This window comes from Corythoichthys intestinalis, chromosome 1 (assembly GCF_030265065.1).
Source record: "Corythoichthys intestinalis isolate RoL2023-P3 chromosome 1, ASM3026506v1, whole genome shotgun sequence".
NCBI lineage: Eukaryota > Metazoa > Chordata > Actinopteri > Syngnathiformes > Syngnathidae > Corythoichthys > Corythoichthys intestinalis.
In genome coordinates, this window is record NC_080395.1 from 31,415,485 (window position 1) to 31,440,398 (window position 24,914).

The window sequence follows — 24,914 nt, forward strand, 5'->3', positions numbered from 1 at the left end:
ATAATAATAATCAGAGTTCATGTTCATTTTGGCAGATCCTGCAGCTCTCGTGCACATAAAATAATAATATAAAAACGTTGTGGGGAAAGAAGGAGATGAGTCGTTGATGGCTTTCTCCACTTTATTATGGCAACAATAAGAAAACAAAATAATAGCGGACTGCCGCCACATTCGACCGCGAAGTTTTCTCACTCATCTCCCTCTCGCCTCCTACTACTCACAGCTCTCTAGTCCCAGCGTCTCTTAAACGGATCGTGCATAGTCTCTTGTTATGAGCTTTTTGTTGACAAAGGTATCGAACACGTGCTGACAACTTTGTTTCTTTATTAACACATGGAGCTAGCAGTACGAACACGGCTTGGGGCTCTCGGCAGGCTGTGCGGAGCAATAGATAGAGACGGTGCCTCTCTATCACACTCCCGTGTCACGTGACCAAAACAAGAGTAACGTTGCGTGCACTTCAGGGTGCCTGGAAAACATTATATCAGAATATTACACTCAGTTAGGGCATTACAGTATAAAAAATAGTAATATACATAAATTCATTTACACAACAAATCCCAAGAATTGCATGTAGTTTATGAAAATTAACGTCATCTGAAAGAGTCTGAGATTTGTTGGTGCACTGAGAAACTGGACCAACAAATCACACTCCTGACATTTAAAAAAAAAAAAAAATTGAAATTGAAATTTGCGGCATCTTGGGAGCAAGCAGCCAGGATCAAACGGTATTTCAATATGCCAAAAAGACTGTTGCATTTACTATCTTTTTTTCAAAAAGAAGGAAGATGGTTCAAAACGAGTCATAGAAAAGAAAGAAAAAAAGGAAAGTCCCATAGCATGGCAAGTGGGCATTTGCGTTTTGTTTTCCACTCCATTTTCTGCATAATGTAATGTCCTTAACTGTGTGCCGGCTCGTGAAGGGGCCATCGGACAGCAGAGTGGTGACGTAGCGGGAAGTGAGGAGGAGAAGAGTGCGGCGTGAGAGCAAAGTTGGCGGTCGCATGTTGCAGCAGTCCGCTGTCATTTTTGTTATTTGTTATTTAACTGTTGCCACAATAAAGTGAAGGAAGCCATCCTCCACTCCTCTCCTTTCTATTTCCCTATTCGGGCTATTACAATATGTTCCGGGACCTGTCCACGTGCCGTCATCACTGCGCTGTCATATGTACTTTGCGTTCCGGCACCTTATGATTTACAAATTAAGCACTGTTCCACAACAGTTGGCAGCTCTGCTTTGACAAAGTCATTAGTCATCTATCCAAAAATCACACATTTTTTGCAAATCCTTGATCATAAGCAGACCGGTTGAGGAAGTAGGCATCTTCGAAGTCTTTGTAGCAGAGAACACGACTCGATGATGGCGTGAAATTCATTCGCCTAGTACGAACAAAAGATGTCCATTTACGTGCCCTGCTATCCTTCAGCCACTCATACAACTTTTCTATAGATTGAGAACAATACATCGCCACACACCGCCGTGGCATCTTACCGAGAAGCAATGCAACGATACTCTGTTTATGGCGGACTTCCCTCGCAGTTCTCGGTGTGACGTAATTTCCGAAGATTTCCAAAGATTGTCGAAGAAAAGCATTTTCGTTGTCAAGGGCGTTGCTATGGGTTAAACAAAGAATCTGGAAAGGTTGCTTTAAAAAAAATAACGAAAATATGCTTATAATTGTTTAGCCATTGATATTGTTCGAAAACATGGTTGGCCAAACCTTACTTTACATTTGGTCTTTAAACATGTGGAATCAGTCAATTTCCAGACTTAAACTATAGAGTTGCCATTTTCAAATATTTCTGCCTTGAGTTCTGTCGTCTTGCAGGTGTCAAATTATCATCAGTGCCTGTGCTTTTATTCCATTTTAATGCAAACATTGGGTATTCTACAGTCCATGTCAGTCATAGCCTATTACAATCATTAAGTTGAATGACATGTTGGAAGTACTGCAGCTCACTCGACAGTATTTGTGGCATAGGAGCGTCGTGGGGGACTTTTCAACACATTTGAAGCAAATTGAGGGCGTAAGCTGCCTTGCTCTTCTCATTTCAGCCTTTCGTACTTCAGCTGGCCAGGGAAATCAAACTTGTGGTCTTTTGATTACAGCTTGCGTTCTAAACCGCTCAGCCATGATTTCCTCTCGACATGTCTTATTTATATAAATCGAGGCTGTAAACAGTAATAGGGTTTTATATGAAACTATTAAACACCCCAAATGTTCTCCAGTAATTTGTATCTTTATTAATCTTTGTCATCTACGTATAGTGACTGGCAGAGGAATTAAATGCTGCCCTTACATATAGCGGAAGGTACTTTTATCTCCAATATTGGCTTGTAGTCGCTCTAACAAAATAGCTTTCTGTTCACATCACGTCACTCATCATTACGTCTACAAAGTAGATCTATATTCTATGGTTATTTTGGGGAATTTTTCTAATCTAAAATGTGGCCGAATAGAGGTTGGGAGCACTAGTAAAAGGTGATGTGGGATTTACTTTTCATCACTCAACATTAATAGCACTCAAAAGCAGCTATTGGAAAAGTGTTTAGATAAGAGGCCACCAACTAGTGGACTTAGGACCAGGTTTGGACCCAGAAGAAGGCCAAAATAGATCCAAGCCCACTGCAAAATTAGAGGTGCTGTGATTCAAAACTTAAACGCGGTGTAGCTATCAACCCTTTAACACCGAACGTGTCGGCGGCGACAAAATTACGCCTATCATTTTTGAAGCCTTATCACGTTGTAATTACATGACCACGCGCCGCTGGTTGGTCTAATTTGAAAGTGCGGAAGTTTAGATCCACCGCCGTTTTGACTTTAAGTCAATTGACCAAGTAAAACAGGAGATAATGTTATTTGAGTTATATAGTTTTATTGCCCTCATAAACAAGCATTAAAACGCTGCATGGACCATGTGTTTATGTCCATATTTCCATCATTTCTAGTCCTTTTTCAAAACCGAAAACACCACAAAATACTACATATCCCAGGAGCCGTAATGTAAACATTTTTAATAATTTGCCGAGTGGGGCACAACCTAAGGAGAGGGAGGCAAAGTAGCGAGCGACGGCCGGTTGGATTTTGAAACGTGCGGAATGAATCGAAAACTAAATTTAGCTCAAGCTAATGCATTATTTCATCAACTCGAAGAGGATGGAACAGATTTGTCATTTTCTTCGGATAAGTCGGCGAATTGGGAAGAGTGACAGGCTGACAGGAGTGGGCAAACAGCGGAAGAATGGTCTGTGTGACGTAGTGTATGATGTAGCCCTTTGTCTTGTTCAATGGGGAATCGAGTGGCATGCTTGAAAAAAAATTGAACTCCATCCATCCAGCATCTTCCGCTTGCTCCCAAGGCATTCCCAGGTCAGCCGAGAGAGATAGTCTCTTCAGCGTGTCCTGGGTCGTCCCCGGGGCCTTGCCGGTGGGACATGCCCAGAACATGTCTCCATGCAGGGAGGCATCCAGGAGGCATCCGAACCAGATGCTCGAGCCACCTCAACTGGCTCCTCTCAACACGGAGGAGTAGTGCCTCGACGCCGAGTCCCTCCCGGATGACTGATCTGTAAAGGAGAGCCCAGACAGGCAGACACCCTGCGGAGGAAACTCATTTCGGCCGCTTGCATCCGGGATCTTTTTCTTTTGGTCACAACGAACAGCTCGTGACCATAGGTGAGGGTAGGAACGTAGATCGACTGGTAAATCGAGAGCTTCGCCTTTCGGCTACGCTCCTTCTTCACCACTATTTTTTTTTTTCTTTAAGTGGTGAAAAAATTAAACTTAACTAGTTTATTGTTTATAGTTTTGAAGAAAGATACAGATCAATGACACACAAGTTAAGCATGATTATGAGACAAAAATATATTCAACAAATTTAGTTACGAAAGCTATGTTAAAACTACCGGTCAATACCAATTGCTTTGCCCATATAGGGCACGTATCTGATTTGTTTCAGTATGTACGAACAGTCCAATTCTGATTTATTCAAATCCAATCTGGGATCATTCATATTTGGATAAAAATCAGATATCTTTCTGACAACTCTGCAGTGTGAACACGGATCCATATTAATGCGACCTATGCGTCACCACTGTTCGACAAAAAACAAACAAGATACAGTAGTTGAAGGCCGCACAAAATACTTTTTCCTTCCTGATACTGCATGTGAATTTATGGGATTAAAAAAAATGTTTGGTCCGCTAGCATAAAATCCTGAAAATTGCCATAAACACATGATTCCGGTACCTCCCGTAGGGACTATATTGATTTCCTTTAACGTCACCTGTTGCAGTGTGGATGCGTGTCACTTCGCAGCCGCATTCCGTTCACACTGCAAGTCGCTTGGTTTTGCAAAATGAACGACTAGTTGGCTACACAAAAATTATAAAATTAATAAACATAATCCTGATTGGGCATCATACCCTAATAGTGTGAGTGAAGTCTAAAAGTCAGGAAATCCTGGCTGGACAAGTCTGAGCCAACCAGTGTTGTATTCGTCAACGATGACGGTAACGAAAATATTTCGTCAAAAAACAATTTTTTTCATGACGATGGCGTCACGATGACGCGCTGAATACGTGTCTTGGGAGACTAAAACATAACAAGATGGATCACAGTTGTCGTCTGACGACACGAGAAAGATCTGAAAATTCGCCTAACCCTAGTTCCTGTCACAAATTCACAAAGTGTGATATTTTCTTATTGTATATGTTGTTAGAACGCATTTAGCAGTGTTTGGTCGTGTCACTCATGTGGCGTGCTGCGCCTCCCCCCGAACCACACACTTTCTTAAGCGTTTGCACATTCCAGGCTCCTTTTGTGAAACGTGTCAGGTGCTGCTTGGTAAGTTTTCTTATCTTTGCTATGCTATGTTGCTTTAGCCTTTAAAGGTCTGTGCTGAGTGATCAATACACACTAAACTAACTTGTAGCATTAGCATAGTGTTCGCGTTAGTATTTAGCGCAGTGACTCGGTGTCTTCTCATCTTAAACTCTTGGAAAACATTTTAAGTACAGTTCGTGGCATCCAGGTGATTTTATTTAATTGCAAATAATGTACTCTTTTTCTTTTATTATGAGAATGGTGATGTCCTTGTATATTGTAGACTCTTGTCTGTCACGTTGTGACGGCCCTGGCCGTTTGATTATTTTTCTTAAGACATCAACAGTCAGCTGATCCTCGCCTCCGCCAGCTGGCTGCTTCCCTTCCCACTGTGACGTAAGCTGATCGACTCATGACGGGCAGATGCTGATTGGCCACGAAAGAAGGGCGCCAAGCTTCAAAAGTCAGCCGCTGTCAACGGACAGACGAGGTCGCATCTGACAGCATTCGTGCCGCGTACCTCCTTGCCAGCTGTTTGCTCACCATACATTCACACTCGATCAATTGTTTGTTGCACTCCCGCTTTTTCGGTGAGGTATTTTGTGTTTGCCATTATTGAGTCGTTTTTGTTCACCGTTGTACATAAGCGCACCAAAGCAGTAGGGGTAAGCTGCCATTTTTATTCAACCTGTTTTCTCCTGTTTCGTTTAGTGTAGGAAGCCAGGCTGTTTTTTTTTTTTCGATCAGGGTTTAGTTAGCGGGTGAAATTTAAGAGTAGATTCCTTTTGTTTGTTGTTTTGGCCTGGGCTTACCCTGAAAACAGCTTATTCCGTATTTTGTATTCATTATTATTTGGGTTGTGTGAATAAATTGTTGAATTGTGTCCACTTGTACACTTGTTGCTCGTTTTATGTTGCGTCCTTAGCGAGCCTTCAATTTGGGGCGTAGCACATGTTCATTCGAAATTGTTGGAAACCTTTTATTTATTTAATTATTCATGGACTGAAACTTTTGAAGTTTATAGACAAAAAAATTTGGGAATTGTCGACGAAAACTAGGCGAAATTTGTCAGAATTTTCGTTGACTAAGACTAGACGAAGACGAACACATTTTGAAATGACTAAAATATGACTAAGATGAATATGTATTTTCGTCCAGAAGACTAAGACAAAAATTAAAATGGATGCCAAAAAGTTAGCAATTCAAATAAAGACAAGGAAGAAGGTGAACCTCTAAAAAAGTGGTTAGTTCTGTGTCGCTAGACAATGGCAAATGCCAAAAAAAATGTGTTGTGCTGATTTATTTGATTTATAATCGATTGCAAGCAGATGATATGACTGTTACACAGTCAATAGTTTGAAATTATGATCTTCCAAAACTTCGCTTCAAGAAATATTCTCGAACTGGACCTTTTTCTATATTAATCGAACACCCCTGAATTGCACACTAATGACAGACAGAGGTTGTTTCCTCGAAAACATTCAACTACACGTGTAGCTTCTAAAGTGCACCTTAGCTCCCACACTCACGCATACACATACGGACATGCTCCCACACACCATTACTCTTTCTTTCTCTCAATCTCGTCCATTTAATTCCCATTGGAAAAGACAGGTGCAAGCGTTGATTGAGCCTGAGCGAGATTTAGCCCCGGCTCTCGGTGTGCGTCCAGCTGCACTCTTCAGCCCTCTGAGATCGATGTCCGAGCAGCCAGCAGGCAGGCAGCCAGTCAAGCGGGCTGCACCCAGCGGGCAGAGGGGCCTACGGCTCTCCCCCATCCCCGTGTATGGCCGCGCTTCACTGGGCTCATTGGTCAGACCGCAGCGGGGCACCAACGCCGTGCCAAGCCCAATCACTGCAGCCCCGATGCAGGCAGGCAGGATGCGCTGTGGGCCGGGAAAAGGGGAGGGCAACCCCAAAAAAGCTTGGACCTTGGACTCCACCTTTGGAGTGCTGAAACTCATCCCGCACATTTCTGCATTAGACCCTCCCCTCCTCTCCCGGCTCCATCCATCTCGGAGCTGCTTTGATTCCGGCCTCTCTCTTCCAGCCTCAGCTCTTCTCCAGCCAACCACAGTTTCCTATTGATTTATTGATTTCTGTCTGCCTGTGGGAGAGCGGCCGCAGTCTCCCTCCACTTCCCCCGACCCCCCTGCATGGATTTGTCTTCCGCCTTCCCCTCCTTTCTTCTCCCCCTTGCCATCTCCCGTCCACACAGGAGCTCTGAAACATGAATTAGAGAAAGCAGGAGAGTCCAATTTACTGGGAGAAATCAGATTCACCTTCTCCTGCACTCATTTCTCCTCGCCGCCGCCTCTCACGTCCCACCTGTCTTTCCCTTGTCTTTTTTTCTAGCCCCTTAGCTGGGATATGTTTAAACTTATGTTACTCGTTGAAATTCTACATTTCAACCGTGAAAGAGAACTTGAAGGAATAGTGTTTCGATTTGTTATCACAATTACAATTTAAGCAGCAAATCCTTGAACAAAGTTACGAAGTAGTCCCGATGGAGGACTGAGTATAGTGAGTTTTTGCATCGATAGGTGCTGCACTGACAGCATGCAAAATATAATGAACAAGAGACACTGACAATGGAAAATTTGTCATGTTGTCAAATGTGGTTGCATACTCCACACCAAGCGCGTAGGTTTGGTTTCAACATTGTTAGGGACGCCATAACAGCATAACCTCCATGTACACTTTTTCTGGGGACGGGACGTTAATAAGACCAAACATTTTGGGTAAATTTCTCAAATATAGCTGGTTCCTACGTAAAAATGAAATGAATGAAAGGTTGAAAATATTGTCATGGTTGAAAGTCATTTTTCAAAATGCTTGCGTCATACAGTGGGGCAAATAAGTATTTAGTCAACCACCAACTGTGCAAGTTCTCCGACTTGAAAAGACCAGAGAGGCCTGTAATTGTCAACATGGGTAAACCTCAACCATGAGAGACAGAATGTGGGGAAAAAAATGAAAATCACATTGTTTGATTTTTAAAGAATTTATTTCCAAATTCGAGTGGAAAATAGGTATTTGGTCACCTACAAACAAGCAAGATTTCTGGCTGTCAAAGAGGTCTAACTTCTTCTAACGAGGCTCCACTCGTCACCTGTATTAATGGCACCTGTTTTAACTCATCGGTATAAAAGACACCTGTGCACAACCTCAGTCAGTCACACTCCAAACTCCACTATGGCCAAGACCAAAGAGGTCACCAGAGATAATATTGTTGATCTGCACCAGGGTGGGAAGACGGAATCTACAATAGGTAAAACGCTTGGTGTAAAGAAATGAACTGTGGGAGCAATTATTAGAAAATGGAAGACATACAAGACCACTGATAATCTCCCTCGATCTGGGGTTCCATGCAAGATCTCACCCCGTGGCGTCAAAATGATAACAAGAATGGTGAGCAAAAATCCCAGAACCACATGAGGAGACCTAGTGAATGACCTACAGAGAGCTGGGACCACAGTAACAAAGGCTACTACTACTACAGTAACACAATGCGCCACCAGGAACTCAAATCCTACCCTACCAGACGTGTCCCTCTGCTGAAGAAAGTACATGTCCAGGCCCGTCTGCGGTTCGCTAGAGAGCATTTGGATGATCCAGAACAGGACTGGGAGAATGTGTTATGGTCAGATGAAACCAAAATAGAACATTTTGGTAGAATCACAGGTTCTCGTGTTTGGAGGAGAAAGAGTACTGAATTGCATCCGAAGAACACCATACCCACTGTGAAGCATGGGCGTGGAAACATCATGCTTTGGGGCTGTTTTTCTACAAAGGGACCAGGACGACTGATCTGTGTAAAGGAAAGAATGAATGGGGCCACGTATCGAGAGATTTTGAGTGAAAAAAGTCCGTCAGCAAGGGCATTGAAGATGAGACGTGGCTGGGTCTTTCAGCATGACAATGATCCCGAACACACAGCCAGGGCAACAAAAGAGTGGCTTCATAAGAAGCATTTCAAGGTCCTGGAGTGGCCTAGCCAGTCTCCAGATCCCAACCCCATAGAAAATCTGTGGAGGGAGTTGAAAGTCCATGTTGCCCAACGACATCCCCAAAACATCACTGCTCTAGAGGAGATCTGCATGGGGGAATGGGCCAAAATACCAGCAACAGATGTGTGAAAAGCTTGTGAGGAGTTACAGAAAAACGTTTGGCCTCCGTTATTGCCAACAAAAGGTACATAACAAAGTATTGAGATGAACTTTTGGTACCAAATACTTATTTTCCACCATGATTTGCAAATAAATTCTTTAAAAATCAAACAATGTGATTTTCTGGGGGGGTGGGGGGGTTCCACATTCTGTCTCTCATGGTTGAGGTTTAACCATGTTGACAATTACAGGCCTCTCTAATATTTTCAAGTGGGAGAACTTGCACAATTAGTGGTTGACTAAATACTTATTTGCTCCACTGTATCTCGAGGCCGAGTGTCCACTTTTTTGGAAATCAAAATATGGTCACCCTACCGTAGCACATACTTGGTGACCAAGGAGCCAGTGAATAAGTTAAGCTAATGATAACATTTGAAAAGATGTCCACTGTTGTGACCCCGGTCCATGAAAGGGCTAAATTTTAAAACTTAAAGCTAAATATACAGTACGATAGCACTTGAATTTCATTAGCTGCAGTTTTATATTCTGTACACAGACCGTCACCAGCATGTGCTGTGTTGTTTCACGGAATGCTGGCTGTAAGTCGATTAACTTTTCTGCATCGCAGCTTCCCCCTGTGAAACATCCGGCTTGTCCCTGTCAAGGCAGAAGAGCTGCGGGTTTTTACAGATCACATAGAAGAGCATCTGAAGATGTGACCTACTAGGTCAACGTGCAGCCCCGTGCAGGCTTGGAACAATAGAGTCAGCTCTAATGGACGGACAGGCTGAAAGCACATGGATGAAAGAGGGACATGACCCTCAATCACTCAAGTTAGCTTTGTAATCAAATCATATATTTTCACTCACAGAAATATTATATCATAAAATACCGAGGGTATGAGTCGGACCCGAATCGTGCAGGTTTTACGCAACCTGCTTGAAAAAGAGTTCTGTAGGATGAAAATAAGATGTTTTTTTTTTTTTTTTTCATACTGTCAACATTTTGTGAGCTGAAAAGGTGTTTGCGGTGTTGTCCTTTCATGCAGATCAATAGATGCATCGGGCTTATTATGACTGATGTATTTTAGTCCGCTTCTTTGAAAATGGCGTCAGGAACCTAAAGAGGTGGGACTTTTATCACAGTTGAATCTATTGACCATTTTTCAGGAGTTGCTGTTTAGTATTGGACTTTTTTTTTGTTAAATGTCAGCACTTCAGGGCTTTAGTAATATTCTTAGGGAATTTTTATCCCTTGATTCTAACAGTTTGGAATTACTGTTTTAGCACATTTGCCATGCTTGTAGTTGCAGTAATTTCGGCACGCTTTGTCATTTCTGACTATTAGCAGAAACAATTATTTCATGCATGAGCCTTACATGGCATTCGGACGAGACTAGACATCCAATCCATTTTGACCGGGAGGGGTAAATGAACATACATCTTGTGCCGTCAATGGCACTAAAAAAACGAACATTTACCGCCAGTCGACCCAGTTAATGAATTTGCCATTAACGGCATGCAATGAGTTAAAAACTGTGTGTGTGTGTGTGTGTGTGTGTGGGGGGGGGGGGGGGGGTCAACTTTAGAGTTTTATTAGATGCCGTAACTGGTGTTTATTTCCGTTTTTATGATTAATTTCGTTAATTTAGTTTTTATTAACATTGTATAAATTCATAAATTATAATTATTTTGAAAAAAAAAAAAATAACTATAATTACTACTATATACAGTATTTATACCTGCACTGTATATAATAACTGTTAATATTTAAGTATTTTAAATATGTAAAAAAATTAGGGCTGTCAAACGATTAAAATTTTTAATCGAGTTAATTACAGCTTAAAAATTAATTAATCATAATTAATCGCAATTCAAACCATCTATAAAATATGCCATATTTTTCTGTAAATTATTGTTGGAATGGAAAGATGGATATATACATTCAACATACGGTACATAAGGACTGTATTTGTTTATTATAACAATAAATCAACAAGATGGCTTTAACATTATTAACATTCTGTTAAAGCGATCCATGGATAGAAAGACTTGTAGTTCTTAAAAAATAAATGTTTGTACAAGTTATAGAAATTTTATATTAAAACCCCTCTTAATGTTTTCGTTTTAATAAAATTTGTAAAAATTTCAATCAAAAAATTAACTAGTAGCCCGCCATTGTTGATGTCAATAATTACTTACACAATGCTCATGGGTGCTGAAGCCTATAAAATCAGTTGCACCCAAGCGCCAGCAGAGGGGGGCAAAACTCCATAAAACACAATTAACATGTGGGCATTTCTCTGTACTGTCATTTAAATCTGTCTGAGCGGGGCATGTGCGTTAATTGCGTCAAATATTTTAACGTGATTAATTTTAAAAATTAATTACCGCCCATTACGCGATAATTTTGACAGCCCTAAAAAAATTGTTTCTTTATAAAGAGTTAAAGGTCTTAAGTGTCAAAAATAACACGAATAAAAACATTTTAAATGACAAAAAAAAATCACTTGTTCTATAAAGTGTTGGAGGTCTTAACTCATTCACTCCCAGCCATTTTCACCAGAGCAAGGCCCTTCACTCCCAGCCGTTTTACTGGATTTTGACTGATTTTTAAAGGCCCCCAGAAAATTCTGTTCTATTGCTGTATAAACATGGAACCTACCAAAAGAAAGATTAGACTTTCTTCTTTCAGCAGGAAAAAAAGTCTGTATCTTTTTCCATTCTATAGAAATCAGCTTTAGAAAATAGCTGAGTTTGAGCAATTTTCCAATTTCTGATGAAAAAAAACAGGTATTGAGCTTCTTGTGAAAGCATACATTTCAAACATAACTTTGACTTTAACACAGCTTTCACACAGATGACTCACACAGATTTTTTTGCTTTACTTACATCCCAAACATCTGAATAATGTTTTCCTTTTACAAAATAACATAAACAACCAGACAAATAGAGTTTTTGCTAGCAAAGTAACCATATATTTACACATAACTAACTGAGAGATGACGCTGTTGTAGCCGCGACAGCCGAACTAACTGAGAGATGACGCTGTTGTAGCCGCGACAGCAGGGTAAACTTTTCCCTCATCGCCGCCTGTCTCATAAAGATGGATTTTTTTTTTGTCTCTGTGGGGTCTGCTCGGCGAGCAGCACGGACTCAACGGCATTGTCCGCTGCACTGGTGGTCCCAGGCGCTCTGCTTGGTCATCCAGCACCTGGCATCCCGGGCGTCCTCTAGGTTGTTCTCCATTCAGTCACCTTCCATTGAATCGGGTTGCGGGTCTTACCAAATGCGCTACTGCCATCCAGTGGCCAGGTTTATTGCTTTAAAATGGATTTTCAGCTGTGTGCTTTGGAGCTAAATTGAATCAGAACCCAGAGATGTCCCTTTAAAAAAAAAAACGTAAAAGACGTATAAATACGTCTTTGGGACACTGAAACAATTAAAAATAGAACGTATTTATACGTTTTTGGGAGCAAATGAATTAAGTGCCAACTTTTGAATAGCTGTCCACTAAAGCGACCACTGTCCCTAAAAGGGCTAAAACATAAATAATAATGATAATACCTTGATACTTTATACTTTATTATTACTGAGAATTTCATGAAAGTTGCACTGTTAGGCCTTTGAGAGCCAAAACTCAGGGTTTAAAAATGTTTATTAATTATTCATTCATTGTATTTTTACTTTTTTACTGTTGGGCTAGTATTATACATATTTTAATTTCACAAATTTAGCACTATTTTGGCTATTGAGAGCCAAAGGTTTATTTAATTATTGTCACCAATACCAGGTATGCAGTAAATAGTTCTGCTGGATTCACTTTGTGTGTGTATCTGTAATATGGCGGAAAACACGCAGGTGACTTGAATTTCCGCTATGAGACCCCAAATTTGGCCAAATTTCAAAATTGTCCTATATGCATGTGTGACACATCATTGGAAAGCTTAAAGTCTTAACTTTCTGGAGGGAGAAAAAATTTGAACATGAGGGCATTTTAAAAAATTTTAAAAAAGAGAGCATGAGAGAGCATAATTAAAGACGCCATGATTTCAATGAGATATTATCGCGTACTTACCTTGTTTCGATACAAAAACTCCGTGTAGCATGTCTCACCGAGTGTCAAGACACAGCTCTGAATGGCCACAGCTGGACCGTTTGGGGATTTTATGGGTGAAACACGGCAATATAACAAGGGTCACGATGCAGAAATCGCAGACATCAAGGAGTGGTCCAGATTTTCTTTTTTATATATTTACAACTTTTTAAACTTTTTTATTTATTTTTTATTTTTTTTCCTTTGTTTGGATCGATTATTTGTCATCTAAAATATCGGGCAAAATGCGACAGTAACAAATAAATACAATTAAGTGATAGTCATGAGGTAGATTTCCATGACCTATTTACAGACACTATTTTTTTCATTGTGACGTAAAATTTTTTTAAAAGTTTAAAATTTGCAAGTAAATAATTTTATAAAGTTGTTTTTTGTTTTAACTAAATATTAGACACCAATTATTGATTCTAAGCTAAAAATGATAGACATTTCAAATCATAAATATAATTACTTACCTACCTTATATGGCTGGGTTGAAACAAAAGCAGTTGCGCGGTGTTTGTAAACAGGGGTCCCCAGGCTAAAACAGACAAATTAAAAATAGTTCGGGGGCTTAATGTGCCATGAAACTGCTATGGCAGCATATAGACATATTGTTCTATCGAACACAACAGTTCTTTTGAATTCAAATACAGCAGTTTATTTTAAAGACGGGTGCAAGACCAGAAACTACTTTTTCAGCCTTGTCTGTGTTTTCTGCCATATACATACAGTATATATATATATATATAATAGGGCTGTCAAAATTATCGCGTTAATGGGCGGTAATTAATTTTTTAAATTAATCACGTTAAAATATTTGACGCATTTAACGCCCATGCCCCGCTCAAACAGATTAAAATGACAGCACAGTGGCATGTCCATTTGTTACTTGTCTTTTTGGGTGTTTTGTTGCCCTCTGCTGGCGCTTGGGTGTGACTGATTTTATGGGTTTCAATTGTTCAAACGGGTTCCATGAGCATTGTGTAATCATTGACATCAAAAATGGCAAGCTACTAGTTAATATTTTGTTTGAAAATTGGACAAATTTTATTAAAACGAAAACATTAATAGGGGTTTTAATGTTAAATTTCTATAACTTGTACTATCATTTATCTTTTAAGAATTACAAGTCTTTCTATCCATGGATCACTTTAACAGAATGTTAATAATGTTAATGCCATCTTGTTGATTTATTGTTATAATAAACAAATACAGTACTTATGTACAGTATGTTGAATGTATATATCCGTCGTGTCTTATCTTTCCATTCCAACAATAATTTACATAAGAATATGGCATATTTAATAGATGGTTTGAATTGCGATTAATTACGATTAATTAATTTTCAGGGTGTGATTAACTCAATTAAAATTTTTAAACGTTTGACAGCCCTAACATACTGTATTTATATATATATACTGGTATATAATATTAATTTTAAAAAAGTGGCATCGGCATGGTATCGGTATCGGCCGATACTGCACAGCCAGGTATCGGTATCGGTGCAACACTATAAATAATGAGTGCTTAGACAATTTACCAAAGAAAATGTTAGTAGTTAATTTAGGTTTTTTTGTTTTGCTGTAGGACTACTCCAAAGGTCAACCAACTTTATCATTTCACAATTTGGAATCCAACCTTATTTCTCAGCAAAAATATGTCACAAAACAAATTAAAATCTGATTGACCCTTTTTCTATGGATGCCTTGTGGCGCATATTCCTAAAGATGAAGCTATTTCGACAGAGGAAGAATACAGTACAGAGAATATGTTGCATTTCACCAACAAACATCACCTAATGATACACACAATTAACATTTTTTATCTTTACAGTGTGCAGTGGTAGACCTTTTAGACTGGCAGCTAAAAGTTGTGTGATGTGCCCCTTGTCATTCAACTGAGTAGAGCATTGTGCCGGGTGCAATACAGAAATACAACAGTCTAGCAACTGAAAATGACCACGAAAACAATTTGTCATCCAGGAAAGAAATTCAAGAAGAGGGACCAAATCTCATATGGCAGGCGTTATGCTTGAGTCTTCGGGAAACGGTATCAGCAGCCGAGGTTGTGTCTCAGAGCAATGAGGCTTGCTATATCGATATAAAAAATCCTCACTCCTGAGACGTGTCTGTGTCGACCAGATTAGTTTCTTGACTGCAGCCTAGTTGATTCCGCTGAGGAAAGGACGTTCCACACCTGAGGCCCCAAGAAGACACAGTGCAGCCATAGGTCAGGTTCGGGGGCAACACACACACAGGGCCAACACACTCCTTTGGTCTGACGGTCGGAGCACCGGGGTGGGGGTTAGGTGTCTGCGGGCCAGAGAGTGGCAGCACCACGACAGACGTCTGCCTGACTGCCGACAGGTCTGATCGATCAATAGGCCGACTCGTTCCTCCTCCATCCTGCATCCTGTCGTCCCTCCGCCCGCCTGCCTGCACACACAACTGCTTTTCTGTCTAGCCGCTGGTTTTCCGGGCTGTCTCCTTCCATCCACCGGACTCTCCATTCACCCTCTGACCTGCCTTAAAGTTGTCCCCTCTCAGCTTCTCCACTTTGTAAATTCATCATTTATATCCTCTTTCAAACGGGGAGAGGCTCTCATTTAACACACTTAAGGCCTTGTGGCGCCAAAGGCCTAAAAGCTGCTTGCACAATGCAAACGGACTAGCGGTGATGTTATTGACTGTCAACACGGACATGGAAGCTTTGAAAACAAACCAACTAAATCAAACGCCTGTGAAATTACATGTCCATGTATGGCATGGTAAACTTTGGGAATCCGCCATATTTGGTTTTAATGAGTTATCCCGGCATTGGTTAGCACATCTGCCTATCAGTTATGAGGTTTGGACTATAACACATTTCTGAGACAGTCTTGTATGGGTGTTTTTATGAGTTTCTATTGGTATACAGGCCCCCTCAACATTCACATGTAGTTCACTGAAGACTTCACTGTAGAAACTCGAACAATGGGAATTAGGGTTGCCACCTTTCAGAAATCGAAATAAGGGATGACCCCTTCGCGCCCAAAGTCTTATGGGCGAAAAAAAGGGGCAGCCCCAATGTATCTATTTTTGATGAAAAAACTGTAGGCTTATTGTGCACTATGTGGGCATTGCAGTTTCCTTGCAGCATATTGTTTTTTTTTTCTGCAGGTTTGTGAAAACGAAGTTGTGAATATCATAATTAACATTCGTGTTGTCGGCACTGAATCCAGTCACGTGATCCATTGACAAGCCAAATTTCTTAAGGGAATGTTCCAGGAGAGCTACAATTCCAGCAGCTGACTCGTCTGCATTCTTTATGAAGTCCAGCATTTTGTTGGTGAGCCCAGACTCTGGACTGAAGTACTGGACAGCAAGGAGAAACTTCTTCCTGCTCAATTTATTTGAGGCATCGGTCTGTATGGAGAATGGGATGGGTGACGTTAAGATCTTGAGCACATCACCCACTGCCTTTGGACCCAGGACTTGTTTCAACAGTGCCTCTTGCTTTGTTCTCCACAAAGTCGTTTTCTTCACCATTTTGGAATCACATAAAAATCTTCTGATTGAGCTTGTGTCCACAGTCAGCACTATTGTAGCTCTGGCCACGTTTTACTGTGTGGTATACCTGTGTCACCTCAGCTGCTGTAATTTAGAGGGTAGGAGTGGCATGGTGTCAAATTATTGCTTTAATTTTGGTATCACTATTAATCAATCAATAGATGGTATATATTCGCAGTAGTCTGCGCACTCCGCTATCACAGTAGCAGCTGTAGTTGATCTCGATTTGAAGCCAATGTTACATGTTTTCTTAAACTGAAGTCCTATTTACTGAATTTTGAATGGTTTCGCTTGAAAAGGACAGTGAAATTGGTCAACTTGAAATTTCAAATTCTGAAAAAAAAATTTGGTTTGAGTTGCAAATGTGGTGAAACTTACTGTAGCCCACGGTCCACCTTCGACTGGTCACCAATCAATTAAAGAGCAAGTAGCTATAGAGAAAATATATAAGACAATTGCATGAGTTACTATGATCTGAGTCAGTCCCAAGTCTTACCGGTTGTAGTTGAGTCGAGTCATAAGGTTGTTAAAGACGAGTGGTCTCAAGTCACGGGTTAGTCAAGGTGTTCATTTATCTATTCCACCATTATGTTTCATCATTCAGACCAACGTATTTAGGAAAGGCTACATTACAAGAATGAAATTGCATGTTTGACACAAAATAAACATTTAGAAGAATTTGCAACAAAAAAATCTGGTCTTTAATATTGGGAACTGGCACTTCTGAACTTGCCATGATGCATCTGCTGTCTCAGTCTGCACTCAACTGACTGCCATGATGTTCCGTGAGGGCATGGCGAGAGTGGCCAAGGTGACCAAGTGGATCACTAGCAGGTGGGAACCAGTCTATGATCCAAGTTTTTTGGGTCAGCATGTCGAGTCTCGAGTCTTTGTCTCATGGGTCGAGTCGAGTCTCAAGTCTTTGTCTCACAGGTCGAGTCTCCAGTCTCTCGCAGGACGAGTCGAGTCCCGTTGTCTCTAATAAGATATTAGAAAATATTTATAGGTAATAGCTATATTGATATAAAAATATTGATATAATCACTAGAACCGAGAGAAGCAAGAAATGACAATTACGATCAATTTAATGTTATTCTGAGACCTGCTTTAGTTGACCCATCTCCGCTCCCCAAAATAGCCGTGCTAGAGTGAAAGCAAAATATACTATAGTTACCTTCCAGTTAAGTATTGGACAAACCAATTGTCCTTAAATGTTTAGGTGGAGTTGCATGCAACTGCTAAATGTAACTTGAAACTTTTAGTAGGAATTCAGTAAGGCAACTAAGGCTACCATCAGACCCCAACTTGATTTTTTTTTTTTTTGTCTTTCTCTGACACAAGTGAGATTCTATCATGACCGTCTGAATGAATCACTTTCGTATGTGGTTTTAAATATGACATGGATTTTAATTTTCCGAATGTGACTACAGTCTGAACTGTCTGGTGACTCCAACAGGAATTAATGCAACGATGATCAGCAATAGCGTGAATTAGGAGGAGGACTACGGTAATAGACTGAGTTTTGCGGTAGCGGGACAGCTAAGTGTTACAACTAATAAGAATTTAAGTGTATAAACAATAAATCCAGCATGTTTTATCTGCTCATGATATCTTTAATTACAATACTGCGCACATGTGTCAATTAACCTCAGTGAGCTGTAAGCTTCAGGCGACACTTTAATGGAGATTATGAAAAAAGGCCATAGTACCGGCCACACGAAAAAATCGGATGCGACAAAAAAAATGTATTTAAGAACTGCAATCTGAAAGAATAGAAAATGATACTTTCGTGGCTCTGAGCAGAAGTGAATGGTTGGTTGTCTTGAGGTTTTGCACCCAGTGTGTAGTTTCTCGTGTATGTGTGTTGTGTTGGTTTTTGGGCATGACCTCACCCACCGAGGAGTGCTCATACGTCTCTAATCATTTTTCCTCGGGATGCTTCACCTTCCCATCAAGTGCTTCTTCTCCTAGAAGCCCCTGGGTAATAAAGATATAATGGTGTGAACTTCAACTACATCTCACAGCAATTTCTCCTCTGAAAAAAAAAAGTTCACTTTATTCACTTGAACCTGGTTATGTTGGGTGAGAAAGGGCTGATTTTGGGTTGAAAATGTACGCATGGGCTTTGATTTTTCTCTACTTCAGTCAGTATGGGTTCCTTTTTAGTGGAATAAAAATTGATCTTTGAGCTCTTTGCACGTTGACAATCAGATTTGAAATTGCATTTGCAGAACCTGTATGTGATCAGTTCATAACTAAGATTCAGAGAGCTTTTCAGCACTCCCGTGACTTAAAGGGGATCTGTTCAGTTTGGAAAAGTAAACCATCACACATGTCATTCATTTACAGACAGAAAAATGTAATACAGCAATAATGTAACATGACATTACCATGACGCGTGCATGGGCTAATCTGACGGCTCCTTTAACGACATCTTTATATGAGGATTATATTCATTCTAGCTGGATACATGAATAATGTTGGATGTTATTATTCAATATATATCTTAACTGACATTAAAAAAGTACTTCTCAAATAGTGCCATGCCTGGGGTTGCAGCATGTGACCTCGGGAAAACATACTTTTTTTGCAGTATGAGAATAAAAGTGTACTTCCACACCCACACAGTAGGTGGCAGTGGCGCTGTCATTTTCAGAGTGTGTGCAGCATTTTTGAACAGAATAAGAGCACAAAGAAAAGAATACAGTAGGAAATGAGTAAAGACCAATCTGTTTACTATGTGTAAAAATGTTTGCAGTGGACAGCAGGAAGTCAAATCAATTAAGACGTCACTTAAAGACATTAGAACCCGATCACATTGATGAGCCGCTTGATTGTTATTCAGTGAAAACGTGCCGAATATTGCCAGCAATCGTCCCTCAAAAAACGTGCCGAATATTGCCAGCAATTGTCCCTCTTTGTCAATGTTACCGCAGTAAACTAGCATGCACTGTTAGCATGCTCAGTGCAAAATAACCCAACACTATAGCAAAGCAGCTGATACTGCCTACAGCAAAAATAAAAACTGTCCCTCTGTCCAATGACACTGCCATTTAATTTGAACTTATGATTATTGATCAATTTCATTAAGTTTTATTTTTCAGTATCAAATGGTCAGAAAATGTACCTTTAGTGTATTTTTACAGTGTGGAAGTGACTTTTTTTATTCAGGCAAATTGATGCGCCTTAACTCTTTTCTGTTACATATAAAACAATTAGGGTTCTTCCGATCGTGTTTTTTTGCTCCCGATCCGATCCCGATCGTTTTAGTTTGAGTATCTGCCGATCCCGATATTTCCCGATCCGATTGCTTTTCTTTTGCTCCCGATTCAATTCCAATCATTGCCGATAATTTTTCCCGATCATATACATTTTGGCAATGCATTAAGAAAAAAAATGAATAAATCTCGGACGAATATATACATTCAACATACAGTACATAAGTACTGTATTTGTTTATTATGACAATAAATCCTCAAGATGGCATTTACATTATTAACATTCTTTCTGTGAGAGGCATCCACGGATAGAAAGACTTGTGACTTGGTATATTGTGACTAAATATTGCCATCTAGTGTATTTGTTGAGCTTTCAGTAAATGATACTGTGGCCATCCCAAATGCATGATGGGAAGTGGAACCATGACTGTGCATCGTGCTACCAATTGATATATCTTCTCTGCGTTGGGAAATAACTTAGGTTCATTGCTTCCCATGATATTTCTGATCGTAGGGAGAGGGATTGCAAGGCTCTAGCCAATTAAAAAAAGGCTCCGAAGGCTGCCAAAATTCACTCTACTCATTATGCGCTGCCTTTTATCTCTCTATATAGGTAAAACGGCGTCATTACAGATTGAGCGCGACAATGAGTGGTAGGGTCGTGCAGCGCATACATTAATTGCGTTAAATATTTTAACGTGACACATTATTTAATAAATTAACTGCCGCCGTTATCGGGATATTTTTGATAACCCTACCTTAAGCCTAAACTAAAGACTCTGGATGAGTGTAACATATTATGTCTGTAACGTTAAATACAATTAGAAAATGATTTAAATAAAATATATATTTAAAAAAGGCATGGCCGACATTTTTTTGCCGATTCCGATACTTTGAAAATGACGTGATCGGACCCGATCGATCGGGACATCTCTAAAAACAATGTGAATAAAGGTATACTTTATTCTAAGTTGATTTGTATTACTTTTTTCCTTTAATATAAAATGACAATGTTATGAAGAGGTGTACTTATAATAATAATTGTCGTGACAAGTGGTACTATTTACAGTGGCAGCAGAGAGTTGGGGGGAGCGCGAAACGCAGACCCGACTGCAGAAAGAAATTATGGGTGGGCATTACATTTTTGGGGGGGGGCACACTTCAACGTAAATTTAGCCTGAACAGTGGCGTTATTACCCGTACATTACTACATCAGTGCACTGAAATATTTTCTGTCACTGAACTCAAGAGTGGTAGTTCATCGTAAAATCCATAGGACAAACGAAAACATACCTGTCAACCCGAGGCCGTTGGCAATCTTACAAATAGTGATGTATGCCCTTACAAATTGGTGACTAATATTACAACATTCTATGTAGCGTGCAATATGAAACAAAAATAAAACTCAATTTTTAAACTAATATGAATTTATTGGTTATATTGTAACATATAACCTGGTGCAATCAAAGAACAATCTTCAGCTTCATCATGATTACTAAAATTTAACAGTGACTTGTTATAATTGTATGTAGCACTTTTGGCAATTTCTATTATGTCTTGATGGCTGCACTTTAAGGCACTTCAGCTCACAATTCAGTTTGACTTGAAGGTAGTTCGTTAGTGTGTCCAATTATAAATTAAAAAGTTCAATTGATAAAAGGAACTTACCGATGCAATCTTTGAGTCAGGGAACATTTCTTTTGCTAATTCTGAGAAGTGATCAGCAATAGTTGCAGGCAAATTGTGTTTGGCAACAAACTGGCAGAATGAAATCTCCGCTTTCGTCACTTTTCATTCTGCAGACTTCATCTTTATGACCAGTGTTGTTAATCTTACTTTTAAAAATTAATTAGTTACAAATTACTTCTTCCAAAAACTAATTGAGTTATTAACTGTTACCTGAAGGTAAGAGTAATTAGTTACTTGGCAAAGTAACTGGTGTTACCTTTCATGGTTTTTTTTTTTTCATTAAAAAAAAACATAGTAACCTTGCTATGTTTGGAACTCGTTTAATGTTGTGAATCAACTGTTAAAGTTGTTAAAATTGCTACTGTTTTTGCATTAGTTCCCTTCTGTCTACTTTAGACATGTTAGTTTTAAAACTGTTTCATCATTTAATGATAGATTCAAGTCAAGATTTTGCCAATTTAGGAGTATTTAAGATAAAAAGTTAAGTTCGCTAGGAAGGTTCACTATAACAGAACCTTTCTGAGAAGCAGTGTTGGGAATAATGGTGTTATTAACGCCGTTACATAACGGCGTTGAAGAAACTACCAGCCGTAGCGAGTCTACTCTGCTCTGTGTATTTGTCATCAAAGACTTGGGGTGTGTTCAGGTTCATGGCAATGAATATTGTAAACACACATAGCCTACCTTTGCAAGAACGATGGAGTTGCCGTTTGATACGGTCATAATGTGCAGGTCCTGCACCCATCCGCAGCAAAACTGTTCGTAGCTTTGTAGCGATTTGTAATTTTGGAATCGCTGATGAGTTTAGTAACATACACCAAACAATAAATACAGCAGAATGTCCATTTCGCGTAATTGTGGAAGCCCGTCGACATCTGTACTCCATTTGTCTTCAGCTTGCTCGTAAGGGTCAACATTGTTCACATCCTTAAGTTTGATCACATATCTGTTCTTCGCCTTAGGAACGAGTTTGTCTCTTTACCGAATTGGCAAGTTAAAGTCTAATGTCCCAGTCAGACCTGCTTCCAATATGGCTGTGTTGTTGTCAAATCTCACGTGATCCCCCATTCTGTGACGTAAACGCTCAAGCCTAATAGCCCACGTACTTCAGAGCCGGTTGTTTATATGTGAATTGTCTTGCCCTATGTTTGTATATGTGTATTTGTTGTTAATAAAGTTTTTTTTTTTTTTGTTTGTTTTTTTTTTTTTTTTGTTTAAACAAACTTCAGAGCCGGTGTTTTCACACACAAACCGGAAAAGCACACGCAAAACAGATGCAGAGGGATATGATGGCAGAGCATTGAGAGGAAAATTTGTCCTTTACGAGGTGGAGATATTAGCACTATTTCAAGTTGGTCGAAATTAAAGGAAAGAACGTGCATGTAAAGTGTAATTTATGTCCCCGAGCAAAGCTTTTGTCGACATCTGTGGTAAGCAATTCAAATCTGTTTATTTTTGCTGCACTTCAAGTGTAGGATAAATCTGTTGCTGGTGAGGTGCAATAAATATTACAAGGTTGTACAACACAACTACCTATCTGTTCGTCTTTATTCAACTGACTCGAATACTGTTCAGAAAATTTCAAATTCTTTGACATACAACAACTTCTTTTTAAAGTAACGGAAATAGTTACTTTCCCTGGTAACTAGTTACTTTTACTATACAGTAATTCAGTTACTCAGTTACTTTTTGGAAGAAGTAGTGAGTAACTATAACTAATTTTTTAAAGTAACGCGCCCAACACTGCTGAGAAGTCTACTGCTTCAAAATGGTGGCTATTTATTAACGCCGCCGTCTGTCATTTCGCATGTAGTTCTGTAAGCATTTGATATCTAGGCGTAGATTGTAGGCTGTCGGCTACAGTCAGGGAATATTGGAGCCGCCTAGCATCGCATTTGCTCCACTCTTCTCTCTCAGTGTCTCTCACTTTTCTCGCATCATTCAACCAACGTAGTAACGCATCGTAACGTGCATTGTCTCGTTGCCGAAACGGTGACAAAATCCGAACGGACAAAAAAAAAAAACGTACAGATTTTGAACGTACGGCATACACATTTAAAAATCAGTGCTCACTTGTACAAATTACGCCAAAACCGTACAACTTGACAGGTATACGAAAAACATTGGTGCAGTTCTGTGTGCATTTATTCAAGTGCTTCAGCATAAACACAATATATGCACTGATAAACATGAGCACCCAATGGCCGGCGACTTGGATCGCCCTCCTTATCTGCGATTAGCTAGAAATTGCCTTCATTCGTTGCTCAGATTGGTTGAATTGAATGACGACAGATCAAGATACAATGAATACAGGGTTCGTCCTCTCAGTGTGTGTTTTTGTGGAAGATTAGACTGTACTGTGTATTTTTTTTTTTTTTTTTAATCGAGCTAGGGCGGGCACAGCAGTCTCTCAGGGCAGGCCCGGCCCCCTAATGCCCGCCCATGCCGCTGGGTCTGGCGAAACGTTTATGTCTTCGTGGGGTGGGGTGGGGGGGTCCTAACAGAAAATAATTGAGAAGCACTGCTTTATAAGATGGGCATTTGTCCAAATAACCATGATGGTATTGTTTGCCGGCCTTATCATGTCAAGGTTCTGAATTCCCAGGCCCCATTGCACTTATGGTCTTTTAAAATAACAATCTGACTTTATAAATCACAAATATGGCCACTTTCTATTGAGTTCACCACTTTTTTCCTCTTCTAATTTTGGGGGGATACAGAAATTACCTGTATTTACCATTAATAAACTTGATTTGTAATAACAATCTGTTAGGTAGCCAGCATCATGACTTCAATCATTTATTAAACCCTTGCTTCTTATTGCTATAATTAAACTTAAAAGATATCAAAATCGCAGAAAATAAGACGAACGAGCGAGCTAGCTATGCTACCTAAATGTACTATAGCTATCGTTACTGTTCAAACCAAACTAGCCACGGTGCTTATCGATTGTTTCCTTTTTTCCTCTCATTTAATAGCTTCAAACTTCTACTTTTGCCTTAAAGAGCTAAAGAGATAAAAGCATAGATAGACTCCATTTCCTCGCTTATTCTTCTTCATCTTCCTCTTCTCCCAATTACTCATCATCATCACCAGCTTGCTTGTGTGCCTCTTTATTTCTGTGAGAGCTTCTTTTAAACGATGGGGATCTGATGCCCGATTTGTTTGGATCCACCTTCACAGCGGCTTCCTTGAAGACCAGCAAGTGGCCTTAAACACACAAACACACGAGAAAGACACCCTCTAGGACTGTCCATTGTGCTCATGGGCGGCCTTGAAGTACTCTAGAAGCTTCTTAACAGCGTGAAGGGAGTTCTAAAACACACACACATAGAGAACAAACACATATACTAATGGCCCTGTGTTATCCGTCAGCAGCAGCGGAGTAACACACATAAAAATACATACAGCTAAACACACTTAAGA

General features: G+C 39.9%; 1 protein-coding gene across 3 annotated transcripts in view; it reads left to right on the forward strand.

The window, feature by feature from the left end:
- LOC130922650 (uncharacterized) overlaps nt 1–24,914 on the forward strand; it is a 275,463-nt gene that overhangs the window by 173,018 nt on the left and 77,531 nt on the right. Inside the window, exon 6 of one of the 3 annotated variants that reach the window (XR_009064559.1) lies at nt 5,163–5,345. The exons of the other annotated variants lie outside the window; for them this stretch is intronic. The gene's annotated coding sequence lies outside the window, so the exon portion shown is untranslated. Of the gene's footprint in view, nt 1–5,162; nt 5,346–24,914 lie in introns of those variants that run through there. 3 annotated transcript variants of the gene reach the window in all.